Source organism: Somniosus microcephalus, chromosome 7, assembly GCF_052327205.1.
Source record: "Somniosus microcephalus isolate GS21.2 chromosome 7, FLI_Smic_1.0, whole genome shotgun sequence".
Classification (NCBI taxonomy): Eukaryota; Metazoa; Chordata; class Chondrichthyes; order Squaliformes; family Somniosidae; genus Somniosus; species Somniosus microcephalus.
This window is the reverse complement of record NC_140993.1, coordinates 175,051,734-175,055,754: the sequence shown is the minus strand read 5'-3', so window position 1 is coordinate 175,055,754 and position 4,021 is coordinate 175,051,734.

Genomic DNA, 4,021 nt, shown 5'->3' with positions numbered 1-4,021 from the left:
TCAAGGTTCCACCAATCCTGTTCCGTCACGATTGACCAATCCTACAGTACGGTCCCCTGATGGTGGGCGGGACTATTCGTTTTCATCTCGGGAGCTTCCAGCCATTGTTTCACTAGCAGCTCTGTTCACCTTCCACCTCAAATGACTTCAGCTTGCAGCTAAAACGACTTTCAAAGTTAGTATGTCTTTTAAAAATAACATAAGATTTACCAAAAACATTTTATAAGTACTTTCACTTTCATTTTTCAACCTTCTAAAAGGTAGACATACAAGCACACAGACAGGGCCCTAAGCCTCCCACTCGATTTAAAATGTTACCCCAGCACCAGATTCACAAAGGGACACAGACAGGGCCCCAAAGCCATAACTACTTTCACTTTCATTTTTCAACCTTTCAAAACGTACACAGACAGTGACACACACAGGGCCCTAAAGCCTGCCACTCGATTTAAAATGTTACCCAGCACCAGATTCACAAATGGACACAGACATCGCCCCAAAGCCTACCACTCGATTTAAACCGCCTCCCCAAAACAGCCCCGGCAACGCCGGGCTCCCTAGCTAGTACTATATTAAATTAGTAACTGTTAATATATTATATTAATAACTTGAATTAGGTACATCTTAGTCTTAAGTTTCTGTAAAGTTAATAGTCGAATAAATAAAGGCATGGCGGGGCAGCTCAGTCCCACGGAATGCACATCCTGTGCCATGTGGGGATTCCAGGACGTTTCCCATGTCCTGGACAATCACGTGTGCAGGAAGTGTCGTCAGTTGGAGGAGCTTGAGCTCCGGGTTTCGGAGCTTGAGCAGCAGCTGGCATCACTGCGGTGCATCTGTGAGGCTGAGAGCTACATGGATAGCACATTTCATGTGGTGGTCACCCCACAGCTAAGGAGTGTGCAGGCAGAGAGGGAATGGGTGACCGCCAGACAGAAGAGGACCACCAGGCAGGTAGTGCAGGAGTTCCCTGAGTACATCTCGCTCTCCAACCAGTATTCTGTTCTGAGTACTGGTGAGGACGATGGTTCCTCTGGGGAGTACAGCCAGAATCAAGTCCACAGCACCACGTGTGGCTCAGCTGTATGGGGGAGGGGGTGGTGGGAGGAGAGAAGGAAAATAGGGAAAGCAATAATGGTAGGGTAGACAGGCATTTCTGCAGCCACAGACGTGATTCCAGGTGCCAGGGCTAAGGGTGTCACTGACCAGCTGCAGAACATTCTGAGGGGGGATGGTGAACAGCCAGAGGTCGTGGTCCATATCGGTACCAATAACATAGGTAGAAAGAGGGGTGAGGTCCTGCAGGCAGATTTCAGGGAGCTAGGAAAGAGATTAAAAAGCAGGACTTCAAAGGTAGTAATCTCTGGATTACTCTCGGTGCCATGTGCAAGTGAGTATAGAAACATAGAAGATAGGAGCAGGAGTAGGCCATTCGGCCCTTCGAGCCTGCTCTGCCATTCAATGAGATCATGGCTGACCATCCAAATTCAGTACCCTGTCCCTGCCTTCTCCCCATATCCCTTGATCCCTTTAGCCTTAAGAAATATATCCAACTCTTTCTTGAATATATTTAATGAACTATAGAAATAGGAGGAGAGAGCAGATGAATGCGTGGCTGGAGAGATGTTGCAAGAGGGAGGGCTTCAGTTTCCTGGGGCATTGGGGCCAGTTCTGGGGGAGTTGGGACCTGTACATGTCAGGGTTGCTGTCTCGGGGCCGTGCTGTCCGGGCGAGGCTGGTTCTGGGCCCAAGTGCAGACAGACGAGGCGAGAAGCAGATATGCAGTCTTAAATAACAGTACTTTACTAGAATCACACAGGTAAACAGTTACAAAACATAGGAGCTCAAGACAAGCTACCACATAGGCAAATGGCTAGTCAAGATAGGAACTCAAGACAAGCTACCACATAGGCAAACGGCTAGTTAAGATAGGAACTCAAGACAAGCTACCGTGAGACAACCGGCTTGTCAAGACTGAGCTCAAGACAAGCTACCTCAGGGCGACTAGCTTGTCAAGATAGGAACTCAAGACAAGCTACCATGAGGCAACCGGCTTGTCCAAACTGAGCTCAAGACAAGCTACCACAGGGCAACCGGCTTGTCCAATTGTCCAAGACAGAGCACCTTGTCCAAGACTCGCTCCCTTATCAGGACTGAGCCCAGAGGGAAGAAACCACAGAACTTAAATACAAGCAAAACCAGGTGAAACCAATAAACCAGATGAAAGGCAGTTAAGTAATAAACAGGAGAAAAAAGTAACAATTAACAAAGGGAAACCAACCAGTGACCCTCACACAAGCTCATTTTGGACCTTGCAGTCAGAGGAGCAGGTTGTGTTGCTGAGCTGCTTCTGCTGCTGCTGTGGGGAGAGAGTGTGTGGTTGCCTTGGCCTGGGAGTAGAGTGGAAGGAAGGAGTGACCCCAGGCCACCACCACCATCAACCATCTACTAACATCATCTACCGAGGTGCCTGGAGAGAGAGGAGGAGAGGGAAAAAGGAGGCCAGCATTTACAACAAGAGAGGCTTTTCCATCACTGCCTCCCCAAATTGGCCTCCATTCCAGGAGAGAGGGGAGAGGAGCGGCCTTCAACACCCACTACTTGCAAGGAGGGTAGGAGCAACTTCTTTTCCATTTGAAACTTCTGCAGGGGGGGTGTCATTCGGTGCATTCCCCAAAGACTTTGTATTGTGGGTAGGGGGAGGAAAGAAGACCGGGCCGGAAGACCAAGGGGTGTCAAAAGCCCCTTCCATTGCCTGGCCTGGGTTAGCTGGAGCTGCCCAGGTGAAGCCTTCATCACGAAGAGCTGGTGTGGGGCCGAGCCTGGGCTTTTCTCCAGCTTCCCAGGCGAAGACATCTTCTCCCCCTGCCTGAAGACCATCCGCAGAGACTTTACTTATTTTTCCATCGGGGAGTGCACCCCCTGCCGACACCCACCCACCGTCTACCATCCTTGAGTGGGGACCCTGCCTTTGCGGCCCCCCCCCCCTCCTTCCCACCCCCCCTCTCTCTCTCTCTTTGTCCTCTCTCTGCCTCTCCAAAAGGCACCTCTTTTCTCATTTTATTATTACCAATTGAGCAGAGGGAAGAAAGGGCCCCCTCCCAATTTATTCCATCAAGGGGAGAGGTGGCCCAGTACATTTACACTCCCTCTGCTGAGGACTCTTTTTCCGAGGCCATTGAAGACCTCCAGGCCTGCGACAAAGTTGGGGTGTGTGTGGCTCTTTTTTAAGAACCACCCCATGATGGCCAGTACTTCTTCGGCGGTGACGGGGCCAGCGATGACCTATGCGGCGGCGACAGCCAAAGCCTCGGCTGCTCCCGCTGCTGCTGCTGCCCCGTCGCCGTTCCGGCTGATGACCATGAAGCTCGGGGTGAAGAGCTACACCCACCCCAACATGACTATTGAGGCGTGCGTGAAGGCTATGGCCGGGGTTGTCGGCCCTCCGGCCATAGTCGCCGCCTCAAAAATGTACGGGAAGGCTGTCTTCTTCCTGGAGTCCGAGCGGGCGGTGGCCCTGGCCATCGCCCAGGGGCTCACCGTGGGCGGGACTTTCCTGCCGGTGGACCCGCTGGAGGCCACCGCGCAGAGGGTTGTCCTGTCGAATGTCCCGCCCTATATCGCCGGTGAGCTCCTCCTCCCCCACCTTCGTCAACTTGGGGAGGTGAGGTCGGGGATTTCCCCGATCCCGCTCGGGCTCTGGGAAAGCAGCCTTCGCCATGTCTTCTCCTTTCGGCGCCAGGCCTTTGTCCAGCTGGCGCGGGAGGGGGAGACGGACGGGGCTTTCACGGTCCTCCACGGGGGGACCCCGTACCGCGTCTTTTGGACCACGGACGGCGTGCGGTGCCACACCTGTAGGGAGGTGGGGCACGTTCGGAAAAACTGCCCCACCTCCAAAGCCGCCAGGGTGACTGGCGCGACCAAGGCTGGCGCCGCCGCCGCTCCTCCCTCCGGGTCTAGCCGCGCCCCCTCCCGAACAAAAGTTAACGGGGCGCGGTCGTCGTCGGAGGCCAACGTCATC